We start from the raw sequence: 24,192 nt of genomic DNA, 5'->3' as shown, positions 1-24,192 counted from the left end.
TAACATCAGCCACACTGTCAGAGGCTCGTTCACCTGCACATCCACCAATGTGATATATGCCATCATGTGCCAGCAATGCCCCTCTGCCATGTACATTGGTCAAACTGGACAGTCTCTACGTAAAAGACTAAATGGACACAAATCAGATGTCAAGAATTATAACATTCATAAACCAGCCGGAGAACACTTCAATCTCTCTGGTCACGTGATTACAGACATGAAAGTTGCTATATTACAACAAAAAAACTTCAAATCCAGACTCCAGCAAGAAACTGTTGAACTGGAATTCATTTGCAAATTGGATACAATTAACTTAGGTTTGAATAGAGACTGGGAGTGGCTAAGTCATTATGCAAGGTAACCTATTTCCCCTGGTTCCGATGAAGTGAGCTGTAGCTCACGAAAGCTCATGCTCAAATAAATTGGTTAGTCTCTAAAGTGCCACAAGTACTCCTTTTCTTATTGTGAGGAGAGTGATCACTTTAGATAAGCTATTATCAGCAGGAGAGTGGGGTGGGAGGAGGTATTTTTTCATGCTTTGTGTGTATATAAAAAGATCTTCTACACTTTCCACAGTATGCATCCAATGAAGTGAGCTGTAGCTCACGAAAGCTTATGCTCAAATAAATTGGTTAGTCTCTAAGGTGCCACAAGTACTCCTTTTCTTTTCATCTTTATTAAGACCATGATTTTTAGAGTCTAGCAAAGTTATGAATTTAAGCTCCAAGGCTCATCTTTTGAAGGTGTTGTGCAGGTTTCCTCTGAGGATGAGGACTGTGTGGTCAGATATGGAGTGATGTGTTTGTGAAAAGGATTCGCTCATGGGTGATATGGTGTTTTGGTCTTTTATCATTTTTCTGTGTGAGTTCATTCATCTCTGCTTTCATCCACATAGTGATTACTGGGGCACTGAGTGCACTGGATGAGGTACACCACATGTTGTGATAGGCATGTTTAGGACCCATGGATCTTGAAAAGTGACCTTCATGGGACTACTCACTTATATAAGGACTGAGCCTTAGTTTGATTTACACTTCATAACGGTGTTCGCTAGCAGGAGTATGCACATTCTAGAGTGAAATTAATGCATCTAAAGAACAGTGAATATGGTATGCTAAGAAATATTCTACTGCCTGAACACTCAGGGAAATCTAGCCTTATTTGAAATGGCATTTGTATGTTCAGAATATCTGTAATCCAGATATGTGTAAAAATTGTACCGTAATACTCCCTGTATTCACCATTTTCTCCTTCCAAGACTTCCTCCTAATCCCTCCCCCATTTTCTCTCCCCTCTATCTTCCCCTCTCTTTTTCCTTTGGTATCTCATCCTCTCTTTCTTCCTATGTACCCATTACACCTCCTTCAACAGCCAATCCCCCAAACCAAGAGACCCACACATTGCTCTAATAGCTAAGCTAAAAAAAAAAAAAATTACTTCCATGAGGTATGCAAACCCCCTTCCGTACCCTGCAACACCATAACCTTATTGAGCTGACCTTTGTTTCATTGCTTTATCCTGCCTATTGTCTGTCACCACTAGTCTATTCTTAGATTATAAAAACTCCTTTGGGGGAAGAGCCCATTATGTGCATTGTGAACTCTAAGACATCTAGTGCTGAATAAATGTTTAATGATGTTATGCTGAAAGGTGCTAATGGCTGCCATCAGGTGGGTTTTGTATTCAAAGACAATCATGGACCTCATTAAAACCAGTGGATATGCTCAAAAGAAGGAGCAATCAAGCCCCTTTATGGAGTGAAAACAGCTGCAGACAATGGGGCTACAGCCTCAGGCAATAGGCCACATGGCAGGTCACAGCTAAACTGTGTGGATTGAGGGGTTTCCCTGATTGCCAGTGCATGGATGTGGGGTAAAACTATTGGTTACAGGCTGTGGTGGGTGCTAAAAACAGTAGGAAGCCAGCTGAAGGAGTTGTAAGTGTGACACTGAGAGGAAGCAAAGAGAGCTCATTGCAGTGGCAGATTTGGGGATTTTTGAGCAAGTAAATTGCCTGTTTCTACAATGTAGATTTGAAAATAAAGATTATACAAAGAATACACCTGATTCATATCACTGATTTCTCATCCCTAATGGATTTCTCAGCCCTGCAAAGCCCCAGATCTTGGCTACCCGCTTAGGACAGTGGAGGAACAATAATAAATCATTATGATTTCCTGGCTTTCTTTCAACAATCAAACTGGTCATTGAAATAAGAGGATGAAGAGGCGATTTTACTGATTGACACCCACTAACTTTAGTGGGAAGAATTGTTCAATTAAAATCATAGACATTAAAGAGGGGAAAGATGTATTCACTTATCTAGCCTAGCCTACTGCCAGTAACAGTGACTGCCTATAAGATTTTCTCCAGTGTATTTAGAAGTTCAGTTTTAGGCAATAGCACTCTAAGCCACTTCCACTGGGAGATTATTCAACAGTTTAAGACACCAATGGAGATATTCTTATTTACAGCAGCTTAAAGAAAAACCTAACCCACTAACCCAAATCAAACTTCATAAATGCAAGAGCAAGATGCTAGTTTGGTTGAATGTTATACAGTATCATTCCATTGTGGACCAGATTAGTGACAAGCTAATGTGTAGCCTTGCAAGAAACCAGAAGGAAGAAATTTCAGAACCCTACTTCCAGGTGCACAGATGCCTAAGCATTTTGCCTTTGCCTTGTTTTCATTTAGGAAGTTTTCCTACTATCCCCAGCCCAAGTTTATCTTTTCTTTAGAGATTAGCTCTTTTCACCTACAGTGGTTACACCTCCTTGAATACCTATTTGGGTTTACACCCTTACACAACTGCAGGCTATTATACTCTCTCAAGTTTCAGAGTAACATCCGTGTTAGTCTGTATTCGCAAAAAGAAAAGGAGTACTTGTGGCACCTTAGAGACTAACCAATTTATTTTTATTTATTTATTTATAAATAAATTGGTTAGTCTTTAAGGTGCCACAAGTACTCCTTTTCTTTATACTCTCTCAAGTGAGAGTTTAACCAAGCTATTAAACTGAATATATATCTTTCCTCATAACCCAATCCTTCCAGCCACATGATTCTTCTCTGAACTCCTCGCAATCCTTCTAAACTCCGATATGCTGTGAATTTAACCCCCATACGATATTTATCTTCTTAAGTCTAAGACATGAGTGAATTCTACTTTAATTTTGGTAATAAAAATAAGGAATAATGGAGCTGATCCTCATTATTTACACCAGCTTCACAGCAATGTAATTCTATTGACTTCTTAGGAGTAATCCTGATTTACTCTGGTAACTGAAAGGAAAAATCAGACAGTGTTTTTACAGAACCCATGGAAGGCATGAAAAGAAAGCAACCTAGTTCAAACACTCTGGTGATGAGCACAGTGTAAGAACCTATACAGAATAGAAAAAGCAATTTGACCTTACTCAATTTAGGCTCTTGTTTCCATTTTTCTTTTTCCTATCATAGCAAACAAATGCTAAGAACAACATTAATTAAAAGATTTCTTCAATTACAAATGTGCCAAATAAGCCACTTTGCGAATACTCAGGCATGAACTCTATTCTTCACGTGCAGCAAATAATGCTGTCCAATAAATAGCATTAAAATGGTAATGCTAGCAATCCAAGTCCTTAATTGGCTGAATATATTTGCGAGCCAATGAGGGTGCTTGTGTAATCAAGATGCCCCGTGTGTCTTAAAAGCAGAGCTTCTAACAGATGTCTTTAAAGGGGAGGGTGGGGGGAAGTGAATTTAAAAGGATTTTGCAAATAGGCTAATCTCAGTCTCTGTATGCATACATGCAAAAAGCAAGATATTCTCCCCCTACGGTGCTTTGAAGTCTTTTGACCAAGACAGCATGGACCACAGGTGGCAGCTTATCCAGATGCCCCTAAGCTGTGAAAAATGAATTCCTGACCAAATCTTTAGTGTAAACATTTTGCTCTTATAGGATTGGTAACAGTTGTTCAGTTTTGCATTAGGGTCCAGTGCTGCTCCCATGGAAGTCAATGAGATTTTTGACATTAAATTTAAATGGGATCAGGATCACGCTTGTCGTGTATGAATTAATTTCAGTTCAACATATGGGGCAAGCTAAGAGCAACAGAAAATTTGGTCTGTGATAAGTTTTGTATTTCTCCCTTGCCATCCCAACATGCACACATTTCACATCTGAAATTTTAGACATGTCTGACCTTTCTGGCAGAGAAAAGAGATTATTTGCAATATTGGATATGAGGTTTTGGGATGGGCATTGTGGGGGGAGGGGATTGTAATGTCTGTAACTTTAACCTATTGTCTTTCATTTAAGGTAAAAATGTTCAATGAATATAATCTTCAAAGAAAAAATTGCCAGTTTTGATTTATAGTGTGAAAATGAGCAGACCAAGCTTCATTCCTCCTGGCACTCATAGCTTTACCCATGAAACCCATATGCCATCTGATTTGAAATATGCAGCTGAATTTCCTTTTTTCATCATTTGTAAAAATCTAATCATTCAAGTGGCACAATCAAGACGTATGGGCCTATAATTTAGTTCACCTTTAATTTGTTTTAGAGGGTAAGTTAATTTTTATACATATAGCCTGTTTTATACACATTTGAACAAACTCCATATGTGCAAATGGATTTGGGAGCCTGGTACTGTACGCTGATATAGGATTTAAGTCTTTGGGTCAAATCCTTAGGTTGCTGAACAATTTCCTTAATATACACTTCACCTCCTGCTGAGTGTGCAGCTGAGCCAACTTCTCTTCAGGTTTCTGTCCCTCAGAATGAGTGGACAGAGCCTTATCAAAAGCGGGCATATGCAGTGTCCCCCAGAATCACCATGGAAATGGAAACCCCACTAGTGACTATGTTATTGGGTGAGAATAGAGCCATCACACCCTCTTTCTGCTCTTAAAAGTCCAGGTGTTTTGAAAATTTTGGATTTATGCATTTTGCTTGGTTATCCTGTGTATGCATAGAGGAACTTGCCATGATGATTCACTGAGGCCTGAATCAGCATTAATTAGTACCCCTTCATGGAAACATTCTTGGGCTTGGTTGGGGGAGGCACAGAATGAGCAAATGGGCTCCTGCACAGTTCAGGAATCATAATCTGCCCAAGCAAGACAGACTATCCTACTTGCGGATTCCATACTAATAAATGGGAAGAACCTTCTGCAAGAACAGGCAAACAACAGGACAATGTCCTGTCTGCCTGCAGCCAAGACATGAGATGTGACTCCAGGATCAGATGATCTTCTGAAGTCAGAGGGCAACAATCTGCTGGTGATGGTACATATCAGCACAAACACTGCTTAGTGGGATCCCTCACAGACTATAGATGACTTCAGGGAATTTGGAAGGGTGCTGATATTGCAAGGGTGCTGAAGGAGGAAAAAAGTCCAAGTGATCTCTTATATCCTTCCTGTCCTGCAAGCAAAGGAAGAGGAAGGCAGAAGATTCTGGAAGCGAATCACTGGCTAGGTAAGTGGTGTAAAGAACAGGGTTTTGGTTTAGTGAAACATTGGTCCCACCATAAGTTGAGGGGGCTGTACTTTTGGACGGCCTCCCTCTCAGTAGAAGGGGAACCAATCTTCCCAGGGACAGGCTTGCTACAAATTTGCTAGACTACAAACTAAAAACAAAAGAGGAAGGTGAAAAGGGGTGTCAAGGCTGAATCCCCACTCTGTCACTCCGAGTGCAGAAGGTGGGGGCCCGCAAGGATTCTAAAAATCAATACTTGCCACGTCAGGCTTGTAATAAACTCCCAAGGTTACAGCTTTTCTGACCTTGGCTTGGTAAACGCTGCCACCACCCAAATGCAAAACCCCCTTGGACTCAGGAAGGAGCACTTGGGAATTCCTCCCTGTGGGGTAGGGTACCCTCAAGCCCTTTAACAGCCCTCCTCGCTCCCATCCAGGGAAGATCTGAGAAAGAAAACAAAGGAAATTAGTTGTTACCAGCTAATCAAAGAACATGCACAAACCTCTTAGGACACCAAAAATCCAATCCTGTTCTTTACAAAGGTAAGATTTATTAAAAACAAAAAGAAAGGAAATACAGTTGGAACTTAGGCTAGATCTTAAAAGAAACAATTACAAAAATTAAGCATCAAGATAGCTTTCTTGAGGTTCAGCTTAAAGGTTACAAGCAAAACAAAAGCATCTGGGGTTAGCACAGAGGAGATCCAAAAGCCAAAATAAAAAAAAAACTAATCGCATCTATTTAAAAACATGCCCTGTCCAATAATTTTTTCTAGGTATGGAAGATGAATTTTTATACTTAGTTCAAGTCTGTCACAGCATTCCTGCTCATACCATTGCTGCTCTGTCTCCTTCTCCAGAGAACAACAGACAAAGGGAAAGTTTCTTTCCCAATTTTAAAAAGTTCTATGTTCCCATTGGCTCTTTTGGTCAGGTGTCCACTTCCTTTTCTTTATCTGGGGGACTTTTAACCCTTTACAGGTAAAGCAAGCAGAGAACAGCTACAAAGAGGGATTTTACAGCTAACTGGCTGGCTGGGTGTCCATCAAAGGGAGTTACCCTCCCCACTTCTTTTATCACAAGGGGAACACATGAGAATTCATTTAGCACAAAATCAAGATGTCAAGAACAAAATTAATCTAGGCTCCAAGGAACATGGAGACGTGAAGATCTGCATGACTGGAATGTTAAAATTAACGGTTATAACTTATTTAGCAAGATCAGTGTGGGTAAAAGGGGAGGGAGTAGGAGTAACAATATGTCAAAAATGGCATTACCTGTTTGAGTCTCTGACAACTCATGATCTTGAATGCTTATGGATAAGGGTCCTAACAGATAAAGCACAAGATGAGGTGGTACTTGGTGTCTGCTACAGATCACCAAAGCACACTAGAGAACAGGATGACCAGCTCCTTACATACCTATCTATACTGTATTGGGGGGAAAGCTATTATCCTGCGGTAACTCAAGCTGAATGACATATGCATGTCTCATTCTCAGAATTCCTAAAAATTAGAGATGACAATTTCCTAACTTAAAAATTGTTGCAACAAACACGGGAATTCCATTTTAGACCTCATCTTGACACAAAGAGGAAATGATCACAGAACTAAAAATCAGTGGCATCTTAAGGACAAATGATCGCATTTGTTAAGTTCAAACAAGAAAGTCCAAATCAGAACTATATACACTTATGTGCTTTAAAAGGACCCATTTCACAAAACTGAAAACAATTTGAGCCAAATCTGCTGGGAGAAAATTTAAACAGAATTTTACTAGATGCCACAGTTGAGAAAGAAGGCTACACTGCTTAAGAAAACCAACCTAGTTTACAGAAAGCAGTTATAAACAAAATAACATTTGTAACAAATGGAAAAAGGAGGAAGTTGCTAGTAATGAATATAAATTAGAAGCGAGAATTATTTTTAAAAAAGAGCAAAGCAAAAGGACACAAGAGAAATCTATGGCCAGCAGAGTTAATTTCTCTTAGGTATGTTAGGAACAAAAGCAATCGTAACAATTGGATTGTCCATTATTACATGGAAATTATAGAATTGTCAAATAATAATGCAGAAAAAGCAAAAGTGTACAATAAATATTTCTGTTCTGTATTTGGGAGAAGACAGATGTATTTATATCATATGCTGATGAAATACTTCCTAGTTGATGTAATATACTTAGACTTTTGTAAGACATTTGACTTGATATCACATGACATTTTGATTCAGAAACTGGAACGCCAGAAAGTCAACATGGCGCACATTGCAGGGCTTGAAAATCAGCTAACTATTAAGTCTCAAAATGTAATGTTAAAGGGGAATCATCACTGAGCGGATGAGTTTCCAGTGGGATCCCACAAGGATTGGTTCTTGGCCCTATTCTATTTAACGTTTTTTCCCCGATGACCTGGAAGAAACAAAAATTGTTACTGAAAAAGTTTTGTGGATGAGTCAAAGACTGGGGGGGAATGGTAAATAATGAAGAGGATATATCACTATTTCAATGTGATATGGATAAACTGGAAACTGGATACAAGCGGAAAAGTGCAAAGTCACACATCTAGAAACAAAGATATGGACCAAACCTACATGAAGGAGGACTCTACCAGGGAAGCATCGATCCCGGCTTTAGTGTAGATGTAGCCTCAGAGAACATACCAAATACTGCAAAGAACTGTCTACTCCAGTGGGGGAGAACGTACCTGACCATTGAAGCAACAGTCTCGGTTTCCAGGCTCTCTTCACAGGGGCTGTTGAATCACCCTTCACTGCCTCAAAAGGCCACTTACTTCTCTCCAAGAGCTCCAGGAGCACTCTCTCATTCCTCTTGGTCTCAATTTTGAGAAATCCATAGGGAAGGGCATCACTACCCAGGGATTTATGGGAGTTCCCTTCCAAGGAAGCATGGGAGCTTGCTGACTTCTGCCACACTTTTGGCGTCACCCAGAAGTCATTTTAAAATCTCCCAGAAACCACTGCTTCACAGAGCTTCCCCAAGAATTGCAATGGATAAATACACAGAGGACAGTGCAACTACATGAGGCAAAGCAGAACACCAGTATGGATGTGAGGCAAAACTGCAACCCAAATGGCATGAGTAGCATGGACACTGCATACAGCCAGTACCTGCACCAGAGAAAATCCACCAGTTCAATTACCAGTGATTCAATTTTCTAGTGTAGACACAGCCTCTGATACCACTAAAACTATTCTGTCCTTATCAGCTACATGCTCGAGTAAAGAAGAATGGAGTGCAGGGGATGGGAGACAAATGGTCTGTGACAGAATTACAGACATGAAACAGAATGCCGAGTGTGAAATCAGATTTTCCCAGATTGCTGCTGAGAGAGACACACCGAGAGATCCTTTCCTTGGGTGATTTATACCCCAATTTGGCCTGATAATGCCTGCATTTGTGTCTATACTGTTAGCTTCCTGAAGGAAAACAAAAAATTAGAAACGATCCTTTGAAAACTCAGGGAGACAGCAGTCTCTGTTTTTCACCTAGCAAGCGTAACATTTATGACATAATCTTAAGGAATAATTACTTCAAATGATAGTGCTGTCTGGAGCCACAGTTGCTGCTGAAAATATATCTCACTGTGCATTTATTAAAGGACAGTGCACCTAATTTCCAAAGATCCGATTGTCCCCTTTTTCAATTCCTGCATTTTACATCCAACTTGGAGTTTTCTTTTTGCAACAGAACTCACATTGTACAACCACAATTGTGCTAGAGCGGTTTTCCACAAAACAAATACCTTTTTGATTATTAACTGGTTCAGCAGTATGTCAAAACCAAAACCAACTCATCAGAAACAAGCTTTAAGCTGTTTACAGTAATTGACAGTCTTTATACACACCCCCACCCACCCCACCCCCAAGCAGTTGGAAACTTTGAAGAGGGTCACTCATATATTTACTGATTATCATCATTCCTCAGCTTTGTGGGGTCCAACAGAAATTACAATACAATTACAATAAGCCACAATAATTCTCATTTTCAAAACAGTAGTAGAAAATATTAATTGCTTGTATTTGGAGTAAATGAATGTAAACTAATAAATTTACAAATTCAATTACCATGAACTATCTGATTAAATTTTATTCAATTACTATGGATTACTCTTTAGGCATCATAATGAAATTAATAGAACACACTGGTAATCAATGGTAGCTGATTAATTGATTCATGAGCAGCACTTATGAAGAGTCTTTAACCTCCAGACACTGTTATTTATTACCTTACAGTGTAAATCCAAACAGGCACCAGGCAAACAGAAATGGAACATATCTGGGAATGGAGTGAAGATATCTGGAAGTTATCCAAAGTTCAGTGTGGGGCAATATGGGATATCTCACCCTTGAAGAGTAATATATCAAGGTCTCTTCATAGGTGAAAAACAAATCCTTCATGGGTGAGCTGCTTTTATTTATTCCACAAGGATTTATTAAACAAAGTAAATGGTATCGCATTATGTCTGCTTGGCCCCTGTCAGGACCTAAGAGAAATATTCAGTGTTTACATATTTTCATTTGTGCACTGACTTTTTAGGAGCCTTCACACTAAGTAGCAACCTCTGCAGTTGTTGGGGCTACTGCCCAGAACCAAACACTTCTCTTCCAAGCAATAGCTTCCCTAGCAAAAAGGCACTTACGCCTGACATTAAAGCAGAATGAACGCAGGGCTTGTTTTTATACAGCACCCCATCAGTGTAATATCCAAGTATCTTCCGGGGAATAATATCACCACCTAGCTCTTTATATAGTGCTTTTTACCCATAGATCTCAAAGCACTTTACAAGGATAATCATAATCATTATATCCCCCCTTTACAGATATGGACACTGTCATAAATATAAAGGGAAGGGTAAACCCCTTTAAAATCCCTCCTGGCCGGAGGAAAAATCCTCTCACCTGTAAAGGGTTAAGAAGCTAAAGGTAACCTCGCTGGCAACTGACCAAAATGACCAATGAGAAGACAAGATACTTTCAAAAGCTGGGAGAAGGGAGAGAAACAAAGGGTCTGTGTGTCTGTTGGTATGCTGCTTTTGCCGGGGATAGAACAGGAATGGAGTCTTAGAACTTTTAGTAAGTAATCTAACTAGGTATGTGTTAATTATGATTTCTTTAAATGGCTGAGAAAAGAACTGTGCTGAATATAATGACTATTTCTGTCTGTGTCTTTTTTGTAACTTAAGGTTTTGCTAAGAGGGATTCTCTATGTTTTGAATCTAATTACCCTGTAAGGTATCTACCATCCTGATTTTACAGAGGTGATTCCTTTACCTCTATTTACTTCTATTTCTATTAAAAGTCTTCTTGTAAGAAAACTGAATGCTTTTTCATTGTTCTCAGATCCGAGGGTTTGGGTCTGTGGTCACCTATGCAAATTGGTGAGGATTTTTACCAAACCTTTCCCAGGAAGTGGGGTGCAAGGGTTGGGAGGATTTTTGGGGGAAAGATGCGTCCAAACTACGTTTCCCAGTAAACCCAGTTAGAGTTTGGTGGTGGCAGTGGATATTCCAAGGACAAAGGATAAAATTAATTTGTACCTTGGGGAAGTTTTAACCTAAGCTGGTAAAAGTAAGCTTAGGAGGTTTTCATGCAGGTCCCCACATCTGTACCCTAGAGTTCAGAGTGGGGGAGGAACCTTGACAGACAGAATTGGGCAGATGTAGTGACTTGCCCAGGGTCACCCAGCAGGCTGGTGACAGAGCTGGGACTAGAGTCCCAGGATAGTGCTCTGTCTCTGAAGAGCCCTGTACAGCATCCTCCATCCCCCTTAGCAGGAACATTGGAAAGAACCCAGAGGTACAATAGAAGGTCACCTGCCTGGTTTCTTACCAGCTTGCCCACCCAGATCCTGGGCTACCCAGGCTTCCAGGATCCACAGGTCAGGGCAGCCCAGGCAAACAGACTGCCTGTGAGTTGGGGATCCCAGGCCCAGAGCTGGTGCTAGGCATAAGCAGACTAAGCAATTGCTTAGGGCCCCAAGCAGCTCCAGAGGGACCCCTACTTGCTTTTTATTATGTGTTGTGGGGGAATCCCACAAATATTCCTGCTTAGTGTGCTAGCACCACCTCTTCCCAGGGCTTCCAGCACCTGCAGCCTGAGACAGCCAGCCAGGCAGACTGTCCCAGGGCCGGGGCTCTCTCTTTCACAGAGGATTTTGAAAATTTTGGTTTCTGATCTGAATTAGAACAAAACCAAATTTCAAAGTATCAAAATCCTCCACCAGAATTACCCTTCTCCACACAATTCTAGTGAAGACACTAGCCAAATCTGGCTGGTACATGTGCAAGGAAAGAACAGAACTCAAGAGGCAGCAACCCGCCTTCCCGCACATCTGAGATTGCTCTTCTGCAATCAGGTCAGTGCATTTGGAGCAGCAGGGGTTGAGTGGAGGAAGAGTCAGATGGAGTACAGCATCAATTCCCAGCAAACTCATAGAACTTCCAAAGGAAATTTCCACTTTAGTAAGCTAATACTGTAATTTTAAGTATTAAATCCTGCCCTGTACTTTGTACTGCCTCAGAGCAATGCCTAGGAGGAGACAACACCAGTGCTGTGGAGAAGGGAGCAATGTAGAGGGATTTGGCCTTCTAGTGTATTTCAGAGTCCCTTCCATTGCTTTATTATCCAGGCCAGATCTTACAAAGACCTGTGCAGTATCACTATGAGACACATGGTGGGTGAGGTAATATCTTTTCCTGGACCAAGAGACATGCTTTCAAGCGACACAGAGCTCTTCATCAGGTCATTGCTGTGATTAACAAAGCTTGTGCTGCAATCTGGGAGAAAGACAGCCAAAGGCAACCACCAGCAGCCTCCGTAAACATCCTCTTAGTATGCATTGCATCAAAGCCCTGTCTCTCCTCTACTGCGAGAGATGTGAGAACAGGTCTGTGTGCTGAGCAAATACCAAGAAGTGAATCAGATTCCTACTATCATCCACTAAACTGCAGGCCAGATTATGATGTGCACTGACCCTTTTTTTATTCTCCCCAACTATTTTTGATATATTGCAGTCCTGCCTAGGAGCCCCAGTCATGGACTAGGCCTCCTTTGTGCTAAGTTCTGGGGGATTGGCGGGGGAAGATAGTCCATGCCCCAAAGAGCTTCCGATCCATGGAACAAGGCTATTGGATGTAATCCGAGACTATGGAGCAAGGACTTTTCTTCTTTCAAAGGCGCTACACAAGTAAAGAGCAGGAGGAAAGGAGAATTGTTAAAATTAAAACTCTGTTTCAAGTAAATGGTTTAAAAACAAACATTTTTAAAAATATGTTTTCACTTTCTGGCATGCAGGCAAAACCAAATGCTTGGCATAAAAACCCTGAACCCAAATTACTGTTAATAGTGTAACAGTAAAAATATTAATGGATAAGAACATAAAAATGGCCATGCTGGGCCAGACCATAGGGATATCTAGCCCAGTATCCTGTCTTCTGGCAGTGGCTGGTGCCAGATACTTCAGAGGGAATGGACAGAACAAGGCAATCAGCGAGTGATCTATCCCCTGGTGTCTAGTCCCAGTTTATGGCAGCAAGAGGCTTAGAGGCAGCGAGATCATGGGGTTGCATCCTTGACCATCTTGGCTAATAGCCAGTGATGGATCTAACCTCCATGAAAGGTAGGATATATCAAAAATTATAACATCCTGAAAACACTTACCCAGCCCTCACAACATAGGGGTGATTTAGCCCATTGTAAGTAACTTATTTGCTGTTTTTACTATTCTATATTGTTTTCCTGGAAGGTACAATTGCTGTCCATATCCACAGAAATAAATAAATTGTCTTTGCTGCTGAGCCACTGTATGGAGCTGCTCTTTTAGCTCCATTGGTTAAGCCTCTTTTTGCTGTGGGTTGTTGGCATCAGCATCTGATCATATATTGTACCATCCTCTCTAGTCTCTCCTTAACACTGCTAGAGTGAACTTCGGTTAGCAGGAGGTAGCAACAGCTGTGCATATCAATTGAGCAGATCAGCTAAAATTATTGGATTGTTCGCAGTTGCTTATGTTTCTGTTGTTATAACAAAGGAGCGCTGTATGCGGCCGTGTGGAGCTCAGTAAGATTTCATTTCTTCAAAGGACAATGTTCCAGCTAAAATGCTGCTGTGAACGTGAGAAACTTCCAAGACAAAGCTCAGGAGGACACATTTCATTTCAGTTGGGGCTACAGTCAGGCCCCAGGAGGGACACACCTGTTCCCGATTTCCACCAGGGGCTTATAAGGGTTTTCAGAGGCCATGTCTACACTATGGGTGAAACAGTGACACAGCTACAGTGCTGTAGCACTGTAGTGTAGAGGCTTCCTGCAGTGACAGAAGGGATTTCTCTTTCACTGTAGGTCAGTGGTTCCCAAACTTGTTCCACCACTTGTGCAGGGAAAGCCCCTGGTGGGCCTGGCCAGTTTGTTTACCTGCCGCGTCCGCAGGTTTGGCCAATCTCCCAGTGGCTGCGGTTCGCCGCTCCAGGCCCATGGGAGCTGCTGGAAGCAGCGCAGGCTGAGGGACGTACTGGCTGCCGCTTCCAGCGGCTCCCAGTGGCCTGGAGCAGCGAACCACGGTCAGTGGGAGCCACGATCGGCCGAACCTGCGGACGCGACAGGTAAACAAACCAGCCCAGCCCGCCAGGGGCTTTCCCTGTACAAGCGGTGGAACAAGTTTGGGAACCACTGCTGTAAGTAATCCACCTGTTCAAATGGCAGTAGGTAGGTCAATGGAAGAATTCTTCCATCTAATGATCCATGTCTACACCTGGGGTTAGGCTGACATACCTATGGCACTCCAGGAGAATTTTTCACACCCTTTAGCCCCTTAGCTATAGCAACGTAACTTTTCAATGTAAGTCAGGCCTGATGACTGAAAGAAATCTACAGGTTTTCTGCACCTCAGCAGATCACACCTAAGGCCTGTTCCACATTTCAAAGTTCTTCTGTCGACCGAGCTACCACAACTCAGAGGTGGATTACCTATGGTAATGGAAGAACCCCTTCTGTTGTTGAAGGAAATGTCTACACTAGCTACAGTGGTCCAGCTGCAGGGCCACAACTGGACTACAGTCGCATCCATAGCAGAGACATGGCTTCAGTGTGCAGTGGCACCTGTTATGTTCATAGCACACAGTGAGGTAGGGGTGCCGGAACATGGGGAGCTCGGGGGACCATGATTATGCCCTCCTGCTTTTTACTGGCCATAAGAGCAAGGAATGCAGGGGTAAGGGGTGGAGAAGAGTGAGGAGGGACAGGGGGGTTTTGGAGAGGGAAGAGGTGCCGTGGGGGGTGGGGCCTCAGTTCAGGCATTGGTGGCCCACCACTTTTAGGGAACTTCTGCTGCTCCTGCAGTGAGGTTAGATAAAAAACATAAAATACTCTTTCTGGAAAGTTGCAAAGTAATACTGCTTAATTTCTTAAAATCCAAAACCTTAACACACCAGGGAGAGAAACGCAACTCAACTGACCTGCTCTAGGCTAGCTCTTTGCAGACTGACTGCTGAAAAACTCCTCTCACACACTCCCATACAGAGCCCCCTAGCATGCAAGCAGGACCAGGAAAACCTTTGAGAATTTAAACTGATAGCTTATGTTTTTAAACACAGTTTTCAGTACACCACAGCTGTGTGTATTTGTTCTGGCTGGGTGACTCTGGGAAAATCCCTTCCAATCTCTGAGACTTGGTTTCCCCATTTGTAAAATGGGGATAATGATATTGACCTCCATGATAAAGCACCGTGAGGTCTACAGATGAACAGTGCTATAGAAGAACTAGGTATTTTATTAATGGTAAGGACAGATTCATACATTTTTAAGGCCAGAAGGGACCACTGTGATAATCTAGTCTGACCTCCTGCATAACACAGGTCACAGAACTGCCCCCAAATAATCCCTGTTTGAACTAGGGCATCTCTTTTACAGAAGAATCCAATCTCAATTTAAAAATGGTCAGTGACTGAGAATCCACCACAACCCTTGGTAAGTGGTCCAGCCGTTAATTACCCTCACTTTTAAAAATTAAAGCAGCATCCAAGATAAGTGAATATTTTTTACCATCCTTTGATTCTAGAAAAATGTTTTTACTTTTTTTTTGTTATTACAGATACTGAAAACTGCTCTAAGGATATGAGTTTCTAATATCTTTTTTTCATATCTGTATCATGATATCATGCTTGACTATTTTTTTAAACTTGGTATCATTCTTCATTGCCGATGGCTTTACTGCAGCATTAAAGAACAATATGGAATTATGATATGGTTACAGTGTAAGCCACCAAAAATATCAGTATGCTAATAGTGAAGAATAGCATCCGTTTTCACCTCCTATGCAAAATTCTACATGCACAAAGACAAAATGGAAGATAAATTTAGAGCACTTTACCCTGGGACACTATTGCTATGACTCATGATATTTTAGCACTTGTAATAATGCCCATATTTTAAAGCTTTTATAATAATTACAGCTTTATGGTACTAGAGTTACTTGAATGATGTGTCTATCAAAGAAGGCTGTAAGCACAAATTCCACCGTGAGATAAATATGCTAAGTCCAGTATGAGCCAAAGTTAGAAGCTCATATTGGCTCCAATATTAGAAGCTCATATTGGCTCCAATGTTAGAAGCTCATATTGGCTCCAACAAACAAACGGTAATCTTTAATGCATTATTATTATTTGTATTTCAGTAACACCAAGAAGCCCTAGTCACAGACCCGGAACCCATTGTGCCAATGTGTATATACACATGCAATTGCCATTGACACTAGTAAGAGTCCTTCGCCTATGTGTGTTGCCATAAGCTTGTTCCTGTTTAATTGGTCAAAAGATTTTGGTCAAAGTTTAGTAGCAGGTGTTTTACAAACTAAAGCATCTGAAGGACTTTAAAATCAAAAATGATTAAAGGTCTAGACCAGTGGTTCTCAAACTAGGGGCGCTGCTTGTTCAGGGAAAGCCTGCGGTGGGCCGGGCCAGTTTGTTTACCTGCCGCGTCTGCAGGTTTGGCTGATCGCAGCTCCCACTGGCCACAGTTAGTCATTCCAGGCCAATGGGGGCTGCAGAAAGCGGCACGAGCCGAGGGACATGCTGGCTGCCCTTCCTGCAGCCCCCATTGGCCTGGGGCGGTGAACCGCGGCCGGTGGGAGCCGCGATTGGCCTAACCTACGGATGCAGCAGGTAAACAAACCGGTCCAGCCCATCAGGGGCTTTCCCTGAATAAGCGGCGCCCCTAGTTTGAGAACAACTTGTCTAGAAAACATGACCAATGAGGGAAAATTTTAAAAATTGGGTTTGTTTAGTCTGGAAAAGAGAAGACTGAGAGGGGACATGATAACAGTTTTCAAGTACATAAAAGGCTGTTACAAGGAGGAGGGAGAAAAATTGTTTTTCTTAACCTATAAGGATAGGGCGAGAAGCAATGGGCTTAAATTGCAGCAAGGGAGGTTTAGGGTGGACATTAGGAAAAACTTCCTGTCAGACTGCTTAAGCACTGGAATAAATTGCCTAGGGAGGTTATGGAATCTCTATCACTGGAGATTTTTAAGAGCTGGTTAGACAAACACCTGTCAGGGATGGTCTAGAGAATACCTAGTCCTGTCATCAGTGCAGAGGACTGGACTAGATGGTCCCTTGAGGTCCCTTCCAGTCCCATGATCCTATGACTTTATGCAGCTCTTTCCACCCAGCAACCTCAGACTTTATAAAGATAGGGTTTTCAGACCATTGTCTTCTAAAAAAAATGTCCCATGCCACCACATCCCTGCTGTCACACACACCAACCCATCACATACAGATATACATTTTCACTGAACGTTAAGTAGGAAGATATGATCTGTCACACCAAAATGAAATCATTGCTTTGTCTAAATCACTGTCCTGCAGTGGCCAATAATTGATCCTTCAGAGGAAAATTAATCCCTCCACAGACTCCCTAAAGTAAATGAAGCCACCTGCACATTGGGGAGATGGGAATAAGTCTTTTTAGACTGAGTTTATGCCCTGAGACAAGAGATTTCATTGCTTTAATTACCATCTTAACTTGGACAGCCACTACTTTATTAATGGTCATTAAATGAATTTTAAATCCAATCAAAGTCATGTGATACCATTTATGTATCAACTGCTCAAGTTCTATTCAAAGATCCTTTAGTACAAACATTTACTTTTTAAAAGTAACAAAAAAAATCCCTTTTTCTCCTAGCAGCAGGAACACCAATTACTTATTCTGCGCCTTGTTTGTGCCAGCAGGTACTACAGTGATGGATGCATTAGAAACAGCTAAAATAGATTAGATAGAAAACTATTCCCTTTCACATCAAGACCCTTCTGTACCAGCATTAGGTGGGGTTTAGTTACATTTCTGACAGTGCCAAAACGGAATGTTTGTACACTTTGTGTACCAGGGACTCAGACCCCTAAGACCTGTAATGCTAGTACTGGCAAAATCTTAAATTAATTTCATACCCCTAATTCCCCACGTACTCATTACATTCACCCTCCCCAAATCTCCACAAATTGATTCATGTTAGTGGAGACACAATTACTTAAAATGCATAATAAATTAACTATACATTTATTTTCTGTTCTAGATCTTGCAAAAAGGAACTTTGACATATAAAGTCTTCCCAAACACTAATCTACTGAGTTCAAGATATGGCTATAAAGCTGGTTTCTGTAGAAAATGAAATTGTTTATGGGAAACGGTCAGTTTCAAATCTTCTGATTTAAAAGGAAGCTTTGAAAAAAAGTTTTACAACTGTCAAAATGCAACATTTTGACACTTCCAAAACCCAACGTTTCATTTTTGGTTTAAAGCAGGTTTTTATTTTGAAATTTTAGTTAATTTATACTAAAAAAGTTTAAAATTAAAACCGTCCAAATCAAAATGGAGCACTTTAACTGACCGAATCAGATTTTTTTTTGAATGATTTTTGCATGAATATTTGAGATTTTAAAGTTGTATCACAATTTAGGATGGGGAAAAAATTTAAAGCCTCAGAAATTCATGCGGGGGACAGGAAAATAGTTTCCCACCCTGCTCTATGGGGATACCGCTGTAGGTCAGTTAGAAACAGGATTAATTCTCGTTACCCTACTGTAAATCTGGAATGACTCCACTGTGGAATTCCTCCAGATTCACAGCGACTTAAGCAAGAGCAGAATCGGGCCAATGATGGATAAAGTAAATTGAATTTAATAGTGTGCTTTTTTAACTGCCAGACTTTACTGTGAACCAGAAATGCACTTCAAGATCTCATATTAATTCACTTCATTTATTTTATTGTACCTATCTTAAATCTCTAGTTATAATCAAACACACATTGATTTGTTTTTCCCCTCCTCCCCATCCGCTCCATCTGCTTTATTTCCACTTCCTCCTGCTATCTCCCAGCTTAGTTCCTCAGAAGGAATAGATGGTGCGATACCTTACATTGGACAAGCACAAACAAGCTATGATGCAGAATCACTGGGGCTCAAGGAGACCCCCATCCAAAGGGGGGGGCCTAAAAGCACCAGTCCTACAGTTTATTCTCTTGGCCTTATGGAAAATACCACAATGAGCCTCTGGAACAGGCCAACAGTTTGCCACAAGATCTTCCTTTCCTTTTCCCTAGTTTTACTTTTAAAAGGCCACTTTATGAGGGAAGAGCCCTGGAACATTTTTGAGGAGTCTGTTCTAGTAAAATGTTGGTGCTTGGTCATAAATGTTAAACCTCCCACCATCTTGCCTGAGTGATGTAGAAATCTGACTGGAATCCGAGGAGGAAGGGTCGGGATTCCCTGGTGAAAGAGCTGCTGAGGCATTAAAGCAGGACCCTGGGGTTTATGAAAGCAAGTTAGAGGTTTCAAACCAAAGGAACAGAACAAAGAATAAAGCACTTAAGAAGCTTTGCTACAAAAGAAGAGCCTTGCCAAAAAGTGTTAAAGAATAATGTATATGGGTTAATACTGGTGTTTAAAAGTTTATCAAACTTTAGTCAGGAGCACTGGAAGCTCCCTCGGCGTGGCCCTCTCTCCCTGTTCTGCTCCTCCCCTCAAGGCCATGCCTGTACTCCGCCCCCCATGCTCCCGATCCACCCCAATCCCCTGCCTCCACTTTGCATCTTCCCCAGGCCCCACCCTTGCTCCATCTCTTCCCTCCTTGTCTATTCCCCTGAGGCCCCACCCACCGCTCACTCCTCTCCATCCCTTCCCGCTTCCCCGTAGCTCACCTTTAAGGCAGGAAAAAAAGTGATGGGGCCATGGTCTCCTGGCCCCTTCGCTCCAGCACCCTGACTTCAATACAGAGCAGTGAAGTAAAGAGCAGTAGATGTGAGTGAGAGGTCCTCTTGCTGAGATGGAACATCGGATGGTCTGGAAAAGACCCCCAGTAGCGATTGCTGCCGAGTGGCCAGAAGCATCCATCCTGAAGAAAGACCAGGACATCCTACTGAACACAGGTACATAATGGAGACAAGGGGATTAAAGGTGTTTTCACTCAGATTTGATGCTTTTAATCAGGGTACATGGCACCTAGATGTTATGGAGATGAGTGCATTAAAAAAAGCTTTCGTTTCCCTTACTCCTTCAGCCCCAAACATGATCCTTGAAAGGTGGTTTGTAAATGGATCACATCCATTGCTAACCAAACCAGATCTACACCATCCTGTCCCATTTTCCTTGGACTCTAGGAACAACTGAATATGTGGCATCTTAATTTCCACAACATAGTAACAGTTCCATCAGATTTTATCCACTGTACACAGGCTCACTTATTCTGTTTTTGTGCCATCACTTGTACAGATCATCTGCCAGAATTGGGTTCCAAAGGTTTGGATGCTTTTCCAAAACTTATTAGAATCTTTGTTAACTTCTCGTGCGCTTGCAAAGATGAAAGACAGTGGACTGGACAGATGAGCTACAATAGAGTTACACCATGCATGAATTTGGCCCATTGGGCTGATCTCATTTCCAAACAATCTTTCCCTCCCTTAGCATCTGTCTCCTATCTCCCATTTATTTTCCAGTATAAATATTAAGCATAGTGAACTGCTTGAGAAGGCAACTGAGTGCTATTTCCACTTGCCCGCTCCCTAACTGTCCCCACTTTCCAGAACTAGACCTATACAGGACCTGCTTTAAGCTTCAGAAATATTTCAGATATTTCCCCTTCAACCAGCAATTTATCAGTTCCACAAGAAAAAACATCCTAATGGTATTTAAGGTATTGCCAACTGCAAGCATTAAAACAATCATGAGTCAGGCCACAGAAATCACGAAACTGTATTAAATATCATTAGCTTTTTAAAAAATATGAGGTTTTTTGTCTGTCTTCTGCTTTCAAGCTTTTCTCCACAGACATAAGTTTCACTAGAAACTTACGTGCTTGGAAGGCGGTGTTACCTACTGGATAGGGCACTTGGCTGTGACTCAGGAGACCTGGGTTCTATTCCTAGTTCTACTGCTCAGCTCTCTGTGACTCAGTTTCCACATCTGTAATTTGGGAATGATTCACAGATTCCAAGGCCAGAAGGGACCATTGTGATCATCTAGGCTGACCTCCTGTATTACCCAGGTCACAGACAGTGTTCCCTGTAAGCTGTGCACTTGAGTGGCCACCCAGGAGAGATTCGAATGCTGCCCACCTGATTCAGAGCGCCCACAGCTGGCAGCATGTGTTCAGGTGCCCCTCCCCCCACATTGCTCCATCCTGCAGCTGCTCCCCGGACCCTCCTGCTGATTGTGGCAAAAGGTGAGTTGAGCCTCTCTTAAAGAGACAGTGCACTGTTTGAGATTTCCCCAGCAGCCAGCTCACAGTCTCTCTCTCTCCCCCTCCCCCTGCCCATGTACCCCATCTCCTCAGAGGTGGGGAGGGAAGACAGCAGGGCTCAGGACAGAGCAGGAGAGCTTTCAGTAATTGTCTTAAAGAGACAGTGCACGGCGTCTCTCAGAAACTTCCCCAGCAGCCAGCCAGCAGATAGAGTCTCTGGGTGTCTCACACACGCAGCCTCACACACACACTGTCTCTTTCAGACTCACCTCCCAACACATACTTGTATTATTGTTGTTACTTCTTGGTACTTCCTGCAATGCACATATATTCTCTGTAATTTTATTCTTTCAAGGTGTATTTTTTAGTGTTTTGACTGGTTTATGCATTTCATAATTTGTATTTCTTTTACACTTAAATTATTGAGTAGTGAGTTCTGAAATGCCTAACCTGTCCTGGCTAGAGTAATTATCCCTATGGTAACTTTTAAAAAATATATAGTATATCTAGGTTTTTTGTTTCTACTGGTGGCGCACATCATAAAATTTATTCCACACATGGGTGGAAAAAATTAGAGGGACCACTGGTCACAGACATTCCCAAAAAAAGAATTCCTTTTGAACTACAGCATACCTTTTTAAAAATGTCAGTCCAGCAGAATCCACCCCACCCGTTGGCCAACTATTCCAATGGTAATTTTCCAGTGGTAATTATCCTCACCATTTAAAAATGTACACACCCGAATGATACTTGTCTGCTTAGCAAAGCTGTTTGAGATCTTGGTATTCCCAACTCCCAATTTTTTTTTCTGCAAGTAAAGGGATTTCAGAGGGTCCTGGGTCTCCTCTCACAATGATGCAAGAAGCTTCAGCCCCCTTTCAAAGTTGAGCCCTGCTCGCCCTCTCCTCCCTCCTTCCCCTACTCCTGTAAAAACAGCAAGCAGATTACTCAGCAGCCCAGCACAACTCCACTCCCTCCTCCCTCCTGTGAGAAACAGGAGCAGGACAGCACCTCTGCTCGTCCCCCTACAGCATGTGCTCTGGGAAAGGGCCAAGGGACGTGAAGGGTCCCTGGAGCTCCCCTTCCCCCAGCCTGGGAAAGAGGAGAGGGGAATGAAGAACCTGAGGAGCAGCAGAGGTGAAGCTATGGGTTGGGAGGTTCTGGGGGACAGGATCAATGGCTGGGCAGGGGACGTGCAGATCTGGGAGCAGAGGCCAAAATCACCTTACCCAACGTATTCAGGAAAGTGGCCAGCACTAACACACACACACACAGGACAGGTAGCGGGAGGTCAAAAATCAAGAGACAAACCAAGAACCCACAATAGTTTTTTTTTTTTTTTTTTTAAAACTAATGATTTTCTGGGCTAATTTCATGATTTTGGGGGATCCGACTTATTTTTGATCTGTTGAGATTGGCAATACTGAGATCTACTGTTAAATAATCCATCTAGTGCTTTTTATTAATTAATATTTTTTTAATTATTAAAACAGAACCAGAGATTCTCACAATCACTGGACTACAGAGGCTGGAGCTTTACAATCACTGCCAAAAATAAAATGAGAGTTGGCAATACTAATTTCTGACTCATGACAAGATGTAGGAGGGCTGGTAATCTCATGCAAAAGCCTGTTCTTGGGACATTTCCAAACCAATTTTTTCAGGCTCAGAGAGAGATTCAGACAGATTTAATACGCTTTGGAAAAGCATCTAAACCTCTGGGAACCAATTCTGCCAGTGATCCATCCATACAAACATGCACTAAAAAAGTAAGTAAATCAATGAGAGTACATCAGGGATGGATTTAGTCCAATCAAGTCATTATGATATCATAACTTCCTAGTTGTATCAATATCAGTGTAAGAGATAACCAAAAATAACTATACTGAACCCTTTTTCAGTTTTCCAGGGATTTCACACTGTTAAGCTGAAAGCTGCTAATGGTTGCCATCCACAGAGCATTGGACCCAAAGACCTTATTATGCACAATCCATGTCAAGCACCCTTCTTCATGCTCAACAGAAGAAGCAATCAAAACGCTCTATGTAATAAAGGCACAGCTGCAAACAATGGAGGCTACTGCACAGGACACTAGGCTGCATGGCAGATCAAAGCTAACCCATACAGACTGGGGGAAATTGCCTGGTTGCAAACACAGGAGCTAGGAAATTGGGTTGCAGCCTGTGTACACTGCAGGCAAGAGCACCAGAAGAAGGAAGTGTGAGCATGACCCTGAAAGGGAGGAGAAGAAAGTTTCTTGGGTAGAACTGCTTAAACAATTAATTTTTAAGTTCACTGAAACTTCAAAAAAAATGTAAAATGTTTGGGGTTGACATGGGAATTATGTTTTTTAAATTTTCAGCAGTGAAAAAAGGAATCATTTTGCTTTCCAGTATTTAACATTTTTAATTGGGTTTTTTTAATAAACAAGGTAATTTTAAACAAAAGTTTCAAATTAATTAATTGAAATGTTTCATTTTGAAAACATTGGAATGAAACATTTTGGTTTTTTTTAATTTGGTGGGTTTTTTGAGTGAAATAATTTGGGGGCTGAAACATGATTTCACAAAAAAAACAAACAAAAAAATCTTTTGATTGACCTGAATCTGCATTTTTCATCAAAAAATTATTTGCTCAGAAAATTTCATCCAGCTCTGTTCTTGGGCATAATGCTCACTGGAATGGCAGTCTTGAGAATTTCTGAACAACCAAATTCCTGCTTTGTTTCCACTGCATTAAAGGAAACAGGACTTAATGTATATGTTTTGCGAATGAACAAGATCAAGAACAGGGTAGGCCCATTACTCAATTAAGGGCGGAGGAAAAACAGTAATAGAAAATGTGGAAATGGCAGAAGTGGTATATGACTTTGTTTCAGTTTTCACCAAAAAGGATAGTAGCAATTGGACAGCTAACCTACTGAATGCCAGTGAAAATGAGGTGGGATCAGAGGCTAAAATAGGGAAAGAAAAAGTTAAA

Source organism: Eretmochelys imbricata, chromosome 5 (assembly GCF_965152235.1).
Source record: "Eretmochelys imbricata isolate rEreImb1 chromosome 5, rEreImb1.hap1, whole genome shotgun sequence".
In the NCBI taxonomy this organism is placed as follows: Eukaryota; Metazoa; Chordata; order Testudines; family Cheloniidae; genus Eretmochelys; species Eretmochelys imbricata.
Note: the sequence above shows the minus strand (reverse complement) of the source record.